This window comes from Macaca thibetana, chromosome 14 (genome assembly GCF_024542745.1).
Source record: "Macaca thibetana thibetana isolate TM-01 chromosome 14, ASM2454274v1, whole genome shotgun sequence".
NCBI classification, from domain to species: Eukaryota; Metazoa; Chordata; class Mammalia; order Primates; family Cercopithecidae; genus Macaca; species Macaca thibetana.
The window spans coordinates 104,219,680-104,233,438 of record NC_065591.1 but is presented as its reverse complement, the minus strand read 5'-3'; the positions used below and the strand labels follow the sequence as shown (position 1 = coordinate 104,233,438).

General features: G+C 39.7%; 1 protein-coding gene across 32 annotated transcripts in view; it reads left to right on the top strand.

The window, feature by feature from the left end:
* Window positions 1-13,759, top strand: part of TIMM8B (translocase of inner mitochondrial membrane 8 homolog B) — a 1,180,384-nt gene that overhangs the window by 853,078 nt on the left and 313,547 nt on the right. Inside the window, exon 1 of one of the 32 annotated variants that reach the window (XM_050757789.1) lies at window positions 5,344-5,347. The exons of 29 other annotated variants lie outside the window; for them this stretch is intronic. The gene's annotated coding sequence lies outside the window, so the exon portion shown is untranslated. Of the gene's footprint in view, window positions 1-5,343; window positions 5,348-6,211; window positions 6,216-12,573; window positions 12,578-13,759 lie in introns of those variants that run through there. 2 more of the 32 variants (XM_050757825.1, XM_050757807.1) reach the window with 2 other exon arrangements.

Sequence of the window (13,759 nt, the reverse complement as noted above, 5' to 3'; positions counted from 1 at the left end):
GGATTATGTAAAAAGACCATATCTACGTCTGATTGGGGTGCCTGAAAGTGAGGGGGAAAATGGAACCAAGTTGGAAAACACTCTTCAGGATATCATCCAGGAGAACTTCCCCAACCTAGTAGGGCAGGCCAACATTCAAATCCAGGAAATACAGAGAACGCCACAAAGATACTCCTCGAGAAGAGCAACTCCAAGACACATAATTGCCAGATTCACCAAAGTTGAAATGAAGGAAAAAATCTTAAGGGCAGCCAGAGAGAAAGGTCGGGTTACCCACAAAGGGAAGCCCATCAGACTAACAGCAGATCTCTCGGCAGAAACTCTCCAAGCCAGAAGAGAGTGGGGGCCAATATTCAACATTCTTAAAGAAAAGAATTTTAAACCCAGAATTTCATATCCAGCCAAACTAAGTTTCATAAGTGAAGGAGAAATAAAATCCTTTACAGATAAGCAAATGCTTAGAGATTTTGTCACCACTAGGCCTGCCTTACAAGAGACCCTGAAGGAAGCACTAAACATGGAAAGGAACAACCGGTACCAGCCATTGCAAAAACATGCCAAAATGTAAAGACCATCGAGGCTAGGAAGAAACTGCATCAACTAACGAGCAAAATAACCAGTTAATATCATAATGGCAGGATCAAGTTCACACATAACAATCTTAACCTTAATTATAAATGGACTAAATGCTCCAATTAAAAGACACAGACTGGCAAACTGGATAAAGAGTCAAGACCCATCAGTCTGCTGTATTCAGGAGACCCATCTCACACGCAGAGACATACATAGGCTCAAAATAAAGGGATGGAGGAAGATTTACCAAGCAAATGGAGAACAAAAAAAAGCGGGGGTTGCAATACTAGTCTCTGATAAAACAGACTTTAAACCATCAAAGATCAAAAGAGACAAAGAAGGCCATTACATAATGGTAAAGGGATCAATTCAACAGGAAGAGCTAACTATCCTAAATATATATGCACCCAATACAGGAGCACCCAGATTCATAAAGCAAGTCCTTAGAGACTTACAAAGAGACTTAGACTCCCATACAATAATAATGGGAGACTTCAACACTCCACTGTCAACATTAGACAGATCAACGAGACAGAAAGTTAACAAGGATATCCAGGAATTGAACTCATCTCTGCAGCAAGCAGACCTAATAGACATCTATAGAACTCTCCACCCCAAATCAACAGAATATACATTCTTCTCAGCACCACATCGTACTTACTCCAAAATCGACCACGTAATTGGAAGTAAAGCACTCCTCAGCAAATGTACAAGAACAGAAATTATAACAAACTGTCTCTCAGACCACAGTGCAATCAAACTAGAACTCAGGACTAAGAAACTCAATCAAAACCGCTCAACTACATGGAAACTGAACAACCTGCTCCTGAATGACTACTGGGTACATAACGAAATGAAGGCAGAAATAAAGATGTTCTTTGAAACCAATGAGAACAAAGATACAACATACCAGAATCTCTGGGACACATTTAAAGCAGTGTGTAGAGGGAAATTTATAGCACTAAATGCCCACAAGAGAAAGCAGGAAAGATCTAAAATTGACACTCTAACATCGCAATTAAAAGAACTAGAGAAGCAAGAGCAAACACATTCGAAAGCTAGCAGAAGGCTAGAAATAACTAAGATCAGAGCAGAACTGAAGGAGATAGAGACACAAAAAACTCTCCAAAAAATCAATGAATCCAGGAGTTGGTTTTTTGAAAAGATCAACAAAATTGACAGACCACTAGCAAGACTAATAAAGAAGAAAAGAGAGAAGAATCAAATCGACGCAATTAAAAATGATAAAGGGGATATCACCACCGACCCCACAGAAATACAAACTACCATCAGAGAATACTATAAACACCTCTACGCAAATAAACTGGAAAATCTAGAAGAAATGGATAATTTCCTGGACACTTACACTCTTCCAAGACTAAACCAGGAAGAAGTTGAATCCCTGAATAGACCAATAGCAGGCTCTGAAATTGAGGCAATAATTAATAGCCTACCAACCAAAAAAAGTCCAGGACCAGATGGATTCACAGCTGAATTCTACCAGAGGTACAAGGAGGAGTTGGTACCATTCCTTCTGAAACTATTCCAATCAATAGAAAAAGAGGGAATCCTCCCTAACTCATTTTATGAGGCCAACATCATCCTGATACCAAAGCCTGGCAGAGACACAACAAAAAAAGAGAATTTTAGACCAATATCCCTGATGAACATCGATGCAAAAATCCTCAATAAAATACTGGCAAACCGGATTCAGCAACACATCAAAAAGCTTATCCACCATGATCAAGTGGGCTTCATCCCTGGGATGCAAGGCTGGTTCAACATTCGCAAATCAATAAACATAATCCAGCATATAAACAGAACCAAAGACAAGAACCACATGATTATCTCAATAGATGCAGAAAAGGCTTTTGACAAAATTCAACAGCCCTTCATGCTAAAAACGCTCAATAAATTCGGTATTGATGGAACGTACCTCAAAATAATAAGAGCTATTTATGACAAACCCACAGCCAATATCATACTGAATGGGCAAAAACTGGAAAAATTCCCTTTGAAAACTGGCACAAGACAGGGATGCCCTCTCTCACCACTCCTATTCAACATAGTGTTGGAAGTTCTGGCTAGGGCAATTAGGCAAGAGAAAGAAATCAAGGGTATTCAGTTAGGAAAAGAAGAAGTCAAACTGTCCCTGTTTGCTGATGACATGATTGTATATTTAGAAAACCCCATTGTCTCAGCCCAAAATCTCCTTAAGCTGATAAGCAACTTCAGCAAAGTCTCAGGATACAAAATCAATGTGCAAAAATCACAAGCATTCTTATACACCAGTAACAGACAAACAGAGAGCCAAATCAGGAATGAACTTCCATTCACAATTGCTTCAAAGAGAATCAAATACCTAGGAATCCAACTTACAAGGGATGTAAAGGACCTCTTCAAGGAGAACTACAAACCACTGCTCAGTGAAATAAAAGAGGACACAAACAAATGGAAGAACATACCATGCTCATGGATAGGAAGAATCAATATCGTGAAAATGGCCATACTGCCCAAGGTAATTTATAGATTCAATGCCATCCCCATCAAGCTACCAATGAGTTTCTTCACAGAATTGGAAAAAACTGCTTTAAAGTTCATATGGAACCAAAAAAGAGCCCGCATCTCCAAGACAATCCTAAGTCAAAAGAACAAAGCTGGAGGCATCACGCTACCTGACTTCAAACTATACTACAAGGCTACAGTAACCAAAACAGCATGGTACTGGTACCAAAACAGAGATATAGACCAATGGAACAGAACAGAGTCCTCAGAAATAATACCACACATCTACAGCCATCTGATCTTTGACAAACCTGAGAGAAACAAGAAATGGGGAAAGGATTCCCTATTTAATAAATGGTGCTGGGAAAATTGGCTAGCCATAAGTAGAAAGCTGAAACTGGATCCTTTCCTTACTCCTTATACGAAAATTAATTCAAGATGGATTAGAGACTTAAATGTTAGACCTAATACCATAAAAATCCTAGAGGAAAACCTAGGTAGTACCATTCAGGACATAGGCATGGGGAAAGACTTCATGTCTAAAACACCAAAAGCAACGGCAGCAAAGGCCAAAATTGACAAATGGGATCTCATTAAACTAAAGAGCTTCTGCACAGCAAAAGAAACTACCATCAGAGTGAACAGGCAACCTACAGAATGGGAGAAAATTTTTGCAATCTACTCATCTGACAAAGGGCTAATATCCAGAACCTACAAAGAACTCAAACAAATTTACAAGAAAAAAACAAACAACCCCATCAAAAAGTGGGCAAAGGATATGAACAGACATTTCTCAAAAGAAGACATTCATACAGCCAACAGACACATGAAAAAATGCTCATCATCACTGGCCATCAGAGAAATGCAAATCAAAACCACAATGAGATACCATCTCACACCAGTTAGAATGGCGATCATTAAAAAGTCAGGAAACAACAGGTGCTGGAGAGGATGTGGAGAAATAGGAACACTTTTACACTGTTGGTGGGATTGTAAACTAGTTCAACCATTATGGAAAACAGTATGGCGATTCCTCAAGGATCTAGAACTAGATGTACCATATGACCCAGCCATCCCATTACTGGGTATATACCCAAAGGATTATAAATTATGCTGCTATAAAGACACATGCACACGTATGTTTATTGCGGCACTATTCACAATAGCAAAGACTTGGAATCAACCCAAATGTCCATCAGTGACAGATTGGATTAAGAAAATGTGGCACATATACACCATGGAATACTATGCAGCCATAAAAAAGGATGAGTTTGTGTCCTTTGTAGGGACATGGATGCAGCTGGAAACCATCATTCTTAGCAAACTATCACAAGAACAGAAAACCAAACACCGCATGTTCTCACTCATAGGTGGGAACTGAACAATGAGATCACTCGGACTCAGGAAGGGGAACATCACACATAGGGGCCTATCATGTGGAGGGGGGAGGGGGGAGGGATTGCATTGGGAGTTATACCTGATGTAAATGACGAGTTGATGGGTGCAGCACACCAGCATGGCACGGGTATACATATGTAACAAACCTGCACGTTATGCACATGTACCCTACAACTTAAAGTATAATAATAATAAATAAATTTAAAAAAAAAAAAAAGAAAAGAAAATATTGATAGAACAGGCCAGTGAGCTGTGGGAGCTGAAGGTGAGTGAGTACCATAAGGTAATACAGAGCCATTAAGAGTCTTGGCAAATCAAAGTTATAAGTAAGCAAAAGCTTTGAGATAGAGAAAAGATGGAGTGAGACAGAAAGAAGTCAGTGGGTGGCAAGAAGAGAAAGAGAAGCCTGTGATAGAGTTGGGAATTGGCATCAATCACTTGAGCAGCCTTCATTCCAGAAAAATCTCCAGGTTCAATTCCAATTTGCATACTTAGAATAAAATCCTCTTTACTTTTTTTTTCTTTTTTTCTTAAGCAGGGTCTCTCTCTGTCACCCAGGCTGGGGTGCAATGGCATGATCATAGCTCACGAGAGCCTCTGTCTCCTGGCTCAAGCAACCCTTCTGCCTCAGCCTCTTGAGTAGCTAGGGTAGGCTTGTGCCACCAAGGCCAGCTAGTTTTATTTTTTGTAGAGACAGGGTCTCACTATATTACCCAGGCTGATCTCAAACTCCTGGCCTCAAGTGATCCTCCTTCCTTGACCTCCCAAGTTGCTGGGATTTCAGGCATGAGCCTCCAGCACCAGCCCCCTCTTTCCTTGAGAAAACTGGAGTGGGTTTCTTTCTAGCAAATACTCTACCACGTGCAGGGGGAACTGACCTGGCAATAGAGAAGGGAAGGAGTGAGAAGGGGATCCAAAGGAGAGTGAGCGATATTCAAACTCTTCATCACAATATCACCTGCTGTGTCATACAAGACCATATTTCCTGCATATCATCCTTGAACCTATGTTAACTGGTTCCAGTTTACGGGAGCCCCACAACAGTGCTAGGCTTCTCAAATTACCTTGGCATTGGAAGAAAGGGCTAAACCCCAAAACATTGGTTCTCAGTCATCTCCACTAGGAGCTAATCATTGTAACTGGAGTGAGTAGATATTTGTTACAGCAAAACCAGGGGCCGGCAGTGGGGTCCAGGCTTTGAAGGCACTGAGCACATCACCTCTCCTCTGACATTGGAATACCACCCTCAGGAGGCTGAAGCAATACTGCTTTTGAGGGCAGAAATCAATCAATATATATTGGAGGGGAGGAGTGATACAGAGTGGAGGAAGGTGAAGTTATTGTAATCAGATCTAGCCCCAAATAATAGCCTAGGATCCTACTTTTTGTTCTTTCAACCTCCTAAAGAAGAGAGGGTCAATACCTGCATAAAGTTTGCACATATACATGCACACATATGGCACAAATTATTTTGTATATATATGAGTCCAAAAAGCTGAATTATCAAATATCAAATGTTTCAATCATTCTAAGCAATGTCCTGCTAAATATAAAGCACCTAAATTTAAAATGTTCAAGAGAATAAATATGTTTCATCCATCTCAGTCCCACTGAGCAATTCAACACAAAGATTACAGATCCCTGAAAGTAGATTTAGCAATCAGAAGGTGCAAGGTTAATTCAAATTTAATTTCAAAGTGAGACCAAATACACCATCTCCTTGAAAGAGGTGATGGGGGCAAGGAGTAGAGGACTAGAGTTTATGAAAGTTTAAGATAACTCCAGTCTGCACCGTTCTTTACAGCTCACACAACTGTCTCACTCACACCAGCTCATTTCAGTCCTCCTTGATACAACCCTAAGAACTAGATACTGTTATTATTATCATCATCTCCGCTTTATAGTGAAAGAAACAGATTCAGAGAGATCAAAAGAATTACCACTAGAGAAGGACATCCCTTGTGCCAGCCAGAGCCTTCCAAGTCATGTGGGCAGGGTACTTCTCAGAAGTATTTTTCACCTATGCTAGCTGGGACTCTAAGTGAGAGGTGCCCTAGCAATAGGGCCACAGATTGGCAGCTCCAGTAGCCTTTAATGCCACCCTAAGTAACAGCTTCTGCCTGTCTGGAAAGCCAGCACCACTGTCATCTACCAAGCTCAATCCCTACCATCTTCAGCTCTGACCAAAAAGCAGCCCCTGCTCATCCATCCTGATTCCCATGTAGCTCTGTGCTTCTCCTTGTCGTCCTGCCACCTTGGCCCTCTTGCAAATACAGTACTGTGAGCCTTTATTCCCCTGTGAAAATATCTGCAATTACATCATTCACCCTTCTTAAGACTTTCCCTCTATCTCCAAGCCTTACTGGCACCTAACTGTCTCTCTCTCAGAATGATGCTTACCCCATCCCCCATAGCTAAAAAGCAGATGCCCACTTTTTTCACTCTCTGCACAGTTTTCTGAACATGACCCATTTTTTCATACCCCCTTGCCTTTGTTCATGCTGTTCTCTCTACCTGCAATGCTTTCCTGCCACCCTATGCCATCCTTATCCCCAAACCCTATCTTTCTGACTAGTGCTAACTCATCTGCGAAGAGTAATTCATGTCTCTTCTCTGAATGGCCTTTTCTGACCACCTCCTTCTGTCATAACTATGCCCTATACAGATTTCTTTCATAGACACACTAAGTATTTCATTACAATCATCTGTTTATATATCTCTCTTCCTACTATACTAAGAGTTTTCAGAAGGCAAGGATCACATCTTATTCATCTCTGTGTTCCCTGGCAGTGCCCAACACATAGTAAACGCCTTATCAATATTTAAAGAATAAATAAAAGCAAGAATGAACAAATCAACTGGCAAAGTCAGGACTCTAATGAAAGTCTTCTGATATAAAACCCATGGTCTTTTCACCACTACAATCAAGCACACACAATGACAACAGTCTAACCAGCAAATGGGAAGCCAGAGGAGACTTGGAAGAAAGTAACAAAGCACAAAGTCACTGCTGTTCTGCCCCTGATCTTCACCTGCCTCTGTTGAGCAGTGCCAAGAGCTTCAACCCTCAAGCAACTTTGAAGAAGGGGCTGATACCAGTGCCCACTACCCTTGATCTCTCATGTCACTATCATATATTTTGTGCATCAGAGATGAATTCTAGAAACACCTAATGTTCAGAATGGGAGGAAACTAAGAGATCACTTGGTTCTACCTCCTCATTTTGAAGATGAAGAACTAGAGGCACAGAGAGATGAAGTAACTTGTCCCAGGTCACCCAGCAACTTAGGGGCAGAGTCGAGTCCAGACCCTAAAACCCTGCCTCTTGCTGCATTGCTTCTTTTTCTGTACTCATGCCCTTTCATAATGTTGGAGGCAGGAGGTCATTGCCCTGGAGTTCATTAAATCCACATGACTTGGAGCAGGTGTGTACACCCAGATCTCACAGGAAAGAATTTCTGCCTCTTTTCCCTGGCCCTGGCATTGAACTCAGATAGACCCAGTCTTAAATCCAATCAATACCACCTACTCATCGAGTGAAGTGGTACAAGTGAGTTAAATTCTCTGAGCCTCAAATTCTTCACCTATATATATTAGGAATGTGATAACCTTCTCTCAAAGTTGATGTGAAAATAGATAACATGGTCTATGTTAATGCTCTTAGTAAGGGCATGGCATGCATTATATGCTTAATAAATAAACATCTTAAATTGGTTTCAAGTCATGAGAATGGTCATTTTGAAGGGTTGTTTCCTTGCAAAGGAAGTTTAAAGTCCTCCTTAAAAGCATTCTGCCAAGAGATAGACACTCTTTGACCTACGCTGTCTTTTATTCTAAAGCGTTGTCCATATTTTGCCTAAGTCAAAAATGTTACTTCTTTAACATGACAGGCATTCCACTTTCATAAGCTCTTTTATAAACTATCATCTAAAATAATTTTTCTCAGTTCAGGCAGTAAAAATCTATTTCATGTGGAATGAAAGACAGGCTGGCTGCTGGTTACCTTCAAAGCTTTTTTGTATTTTAATTTTCTTATTCTAAATCAGTGTTCTGTTTTTTCTAAATTGGTCCTGTTCTTTTGCTACCACCTGGTTTACTTTTCTTCTTTTTTAAATGTTTTATTAATTCAGTTTGCCTTTTTTAATCAAAGATTTACATGCACATAAAGTAAATAGTTTTATAAGGTTTATTATTAAAAAACAGCAGGTCCCACTACCACTACCACAATCTCCGTTCCATTTCCCACTCCCTAGAGGTAACCACATTCAAATTAACAAACTGATTTTCTTTTGAATGTACTTCTATGTTTCTAAAGAACATGTTTGTATTGCCACTAAAAAAACATATTTAAACTCTGTTGACTCACCTGGAAGAGGAAGATTTAACTCCTCTTATTCCCCTTCCTGGTTCCACTGCATAAATGCACACTTTCCCATCTCTCTGACCCCATTCTCCTCATAGCGCCAGATGGTAAGTTTGGCTAGGTCAATATTTAGTTTCTACTTTACTGTTATCATATACATATTCATCACAGCCTAGTCACTTGTACACCATGATTAGTTTTTCATGTCTGCACATTTTGTTTCTCCTGTACTTAATAATGGTCTTGTAGGTTTTCTATGTACTTTTCATTAATTTACTTCCAACACTTCCCTAGTTGTGGAAATCTCCTCTCAATGCATTCAAACACAGTAAGCAATCTATCAATTTCATGTTCTTGAAGAAATCTCTCTGGAGCCTCTGGCCTGCTCCAATCCAGACTGGTTGCTCTCCAGGTCTGCTGCACAGGTGCCATTTGGGGACCTCTTTTCACCAACATGCTGGGCATTTCCCCCACCTCTGTCTTGTGTTGGAGCCCATTTTTAAGATCTCAAGTCTTTCTTTTTCTTGGTTTATTTTCTCATCTTGGTACATTGCACTCTTTTGTAGCTTCACTGAAAAAGGAATGAGTAGGAAACAAATTTTTTCAGGACTTGAATGCCTTAAAATGTCTTTATCCTACCTTCGCATTAATTGATTGTTTGGGTATAGAATTCCTGGTTGGAAATTATTTTCCCCTCAGATTTAGAAAGCATTGTTTCATTGTCTTTAGCTTCCAGCATGGCTGTCCCTTATGTCCTGAAATTTTGCCATGATGTGGCTTGGTGTAGCTGTCTTTTCCTCCACTGTGCTGATTCTAAAAATTCATGTCATTCATTTTGAGAAGTTTTTACTGATTATATTTTTCCATCTGATTTATCTATTCCTTCCTTCTGGAGCTCCAATTATTTGCATGTTGGGTTTCCTGGGGACCTTTTGCTTTGCCGTTTTTCTTTCCTATTTTCCATTTTCTCTTTCATTTCCTCATTTCCTATTTTCTCTATCTTCTTCTCTACTTTAGGAGATTTACCCAACTTTATTATCATTCCTTAATTCATTTATTTAACAGATTTTTGAGTACCTACTATATACCAGCCAATGTTCTAGGTGCTGGAAATGCCACTACGGAAAAAAAAAAAAAAAAACCATCATAATTGATCATACAGTCTATGGACCCTATTATTGAGTATTTTGTTTTTGCTACCAAATATTAAATTTCCAAGAGATGTTTGTCATTATGTATTCCTTCTTCATAGCAGCCTATTCTGGTTTGGGGTTGCCCTATCTTCTCTTATGTCTCTGGGCATTTTGATAGATTTCTTTGAAGTTTTCTTCTTCTTATACTGTTTTCATTTCCTCTACATTGACTTTATTTGCTTGGTTTATGTGTTTCATTTTACGTGCTTTCCTCAAGTATTTGGACATCTGTTCGTATTTAAAAGTGGCATGCTAAAGCATGGATTGGAAGCTCTGTGTTGATGGCTGGGGCCTGTCAACCTTGGTCTTTACAATAGATAAACAGTAGATCTGTCTATCCTATCCTTAAGGAACCCCTGATATTAGTTTCCTTAGATCTTCCCCTTGAACTGGTCAGGTTTCTCAGAAAAAAATCTTAGAGCTACAATATTCAGTGTATTAACTTTTACCCAATCTCCCTATTTCAGTATAATTATACCATCTTCAACTGCCTTATATTTTTGATACAGAGACTGTTTTACTTTGCCATAATGAGAGGTGGGCATTCTTCTTGCTGCATAAATAATAATTACTACAATATAATTTGTTATTTACTGTTGCATTAAAAATTACTTCCAAACTAACTAACTTAAATATTGTCTCATAGTCTCTGGGTTAGGAATCTAGACAGGACTTAGCTTCATGCTTCTACCTAAAGGTTTCTCTCAAGGCTGCAACAAGATGTCAACTGGGGCTACAGTCTTATCTGAAGACCCAACTGGGGGAAGATCTTGGCAATGCCCTGGATTTTATCTTTGCTGAGAAGGCATTTCTGAAATATAGCAATGTTTGCCATCTAGACAGACTGGGAATTTTCAAATTCATCAAGTCCTGGCTCCTGTTTATCAGTACTTTCTTCAATTTATCTCTGTCCTCTTGCATTTTACTCCAAGCAGCAAGAAGAAATCAGACAGCACTTTCAACGCTTTGCTTGGAAATCTCCTAAGCTAAATCAACCATTTCATTAGGTACATTTCTTACTTTCCACATTACTGCAAACAATAATGTTAAGTTTCTGCCACCACCTAACAAAGATCTTTCTTCCTCCAGTTTTCATAATATGTTTCTCACTTCCTTTTGAACCCTCAGCATCATAGAAGTTCAGAATTTCTACTAACAGTCTGTTCAGTTTAACTTAGGTTTTCTCTAATGTATACACCAAAAAGTCTTCCCAGCCTTCATTTGGTCAGTCAGAAAGCCACTTCATATTTTTTGGTATGGTATTTTTTTAATAGCATCACTCCACTGATGGTACCAAAGCCTATATTTGGTATCTATTGCTGTATTTTAAAACTATCCCAAACCTAGCAGCTTAAAACATTAAACACTTATTGTTTCACTATTCCTATGGGCCCAGAATCCAGATGTGGCTTAGTTGGGTGCCTCAGCTTCAAGATTTCTCACAAGGCTGCAGTCAAGGGGCCAGCTGGGGCTATGGTCTCAACTGAAAACTTGACTAGGGGAGAATCTATTTCTAAGCTCTCTCACATAATTGTAGGCAGAATTTAGATTTCATGGGCTGTTGCATTAAAGGCCTTAGTTTTTCACTTGCTGCTAATTGCTGGCATCCTTTGATTCCCTGCCATGTGGACTTCTCCATAGAGCAACTCACAACATGGCAGTTGATGTCTCTCAGAGCAAGTGAATGAGAGAGTGAAAGAGGGAGACCCAAAATTGAACTTTGGGTCTTTTTTATAACTTCATTTCACAATTGCTATGCCATCACTTTTCCCATATTCTATTGGCTATTCATGAGACACAAAATTCAGGCCTCACTCAAAGAGAGGGCATTACACACAACCATGAGTATCAGGAGTCAGGGGTCATTGTGATTTTCTCGGAGGCTATCTACCACAATAATATTATATCATATCAAATAAAAGTAAGACAACATGTGCCAGAGCATTGAGAAGCCAAAATAACAGAAAGACAGAATAGAGAGAAAAGGCCTTCTCTTCAGGTTAGTTATTGCCAGTCTTGCATTCTGGCTTTGCAGTATTCAGCACCACACTTGACTGCTTTGTTAGTTGGTAATGCAGACTTTGTAGACCTCTAAAATTATGGTTCTTTTTAAAATTATGGTTCTTATGCAACTGTTTTTATGTTATTTAATTTGTGTAAGTCAAGTATTGTGTAACCAGGGGAACTACTGTAATTTGCAGGAAAGAAATATATACCGAAGAAAGTAATCATAACATCCATGAAATTTGTGGCATTAGAAGGAACCTCAATTTCCTGGCACAACACTGACAGTTCCTGCTGTAGCTCTTCCAGCTTTCCTGTTTGTCTCTCTATACTTCGCACTGAGATTTGTTTATAAGATTCCTCACTGATTCCTCACTGATTAGCAACTAAGCCATTCATCTATTCATTTGTCAACCACAAAGCACTGATTGAGCACCTGCTGTGTGCTAAGTTCTGCAGTAGCCCCACAGGCCCACACCCCCTACCACGAGAGAATTAGTCATGGTCTCTGCCCTTCTGGAGCACACAGTCTGATGGGGGGTGAGGGAAACAAGTGAAACCATACCTACAAAACCCTTGAGCTGGGATTCAAAAGATGATCAAGAGCTCATTGAGTAGACAAGTTTGGGAACGCAAAGTGGACATGTCAAGGATACAGAGGACCCACAACAAGAACCTACCAAATCTGTTTGTTTCTTGTCTAAAAGTGCTGCCCAAATATAAGGAAATGGAAGAATAATCTCATGGCTGTGTGTGTACGTGTTTCAATAAATCCCATAAGATTTTGTCTGCCTGAGGGTGTAGAGTATAGGTAGGAAGGTTAAAGGCTATAGATGAGGGGAAAAGGAAGACATGCCAGGGGGAACTTTCTGGCTCAAAGCTATCAAAAATTGAAGTTAGCTGCCATAGTAGCCACTCTTCTATTTAACACTGGTGAACTGGTCCCTAAATGCTGGTGGGACCTCAACCCCAGCCAGTGTCCAGGCTCTTGATACCATCATAAGAATGAATTTAAGGACCAGTCAGAAAAGAGTGAAAGTATGGAGATTTATTGCAAAGGGAAAAGTACACAGTCCAGAAAAGGGAGTGCAGGTATACTCAAGAGAATTACACGTAAGGGTTTGGAGTTTCTATATTTATGGGGTTTTCTTAACCATGGGGTGGAATATTATGAAAATTCCTGGAAAAAGTGGAGATTTCTCAGAACTGTGGTGCCATCCATTTTTACACTAAATATGGGTGGTCTGAAAACTGTCATGACACTGGCAGATGTGTGATTTAGTATGTTAATGCACACACATTAATAATGAAGTGCTAGGTGAAACCTACATCACATCTAGTGCCATGTTGGGTCCAGTTGATCTTAGCCAGCTTTGTCCACACCTTGATTTTTCAGGATCTTATCAGCCCATAGCTTCTGCAGCTATTTCAGATTTCCTTTTGCTAGTCATGTGAAACTGCTGCTTAGAATTTTCTAATCTCTTGTGACAACCTTGTATTAATCCTGTCTCATATTTTTTTCTCTTCCAGTCATGTTAATCTTCTCTCAGTTTCTCCACTAAGCCTCACTCTTTTCTTTTTCATGATTGGATCCTTCAATGTGCCATTTCCTCTACATGCAACCCTCCTGCCACCAAATCTTCCTTTATCTTGCTGGTTCTCACTCCTCCTTCAGCTCAACTTGGAAGTTACATCCTCTAGGAACTTTTCCATGACCACTACC